The sequence below is a fragment of the Pygoscelis adeliae genome, unplaced genomic scaffold, assembly GCF_000699105.1.
Source record: "Pygoscelis adeliae isolate BGI_AS28 unplaced genomic scaffold, ASM69910v1 Scaffold18, whole genome shotgun sequence".
Classification (NCBI taxonomy): Eukaryota; Metazoa; Chordata; class Aves; order Sphenisciformes; family Spheniscidae; genus Pygoscelis; species Pygoscelis adeliae.
In genome coordinates, this window is record NW_008825558.1 from 4848008 (window position 1) to 4848251 (window position 244).

Sequence of the window (244 nt, forward strand, 5' to 3'; positions counted from 1 at the left end):
GTGGGGGGGTGGGAGGGTTGAGTCAATCCTGGACACCAATGCTGCACGAGGACAATTTCTCTCATCTTTCCAAGCCCAGGCTGTCCAAACCCAGGGGCTACACATCTTCATGGGATGCTCCTGGAGGAGAACCAAGGTTGTGGGTCCAACCCTTTGATGATGATGCTCCGAGGCCAGCAATGTGGAGGGATGGGCTGGGGTATGGGATGTGGAAAGAACAAAAAAACACCTTCTGAGAGGAGTT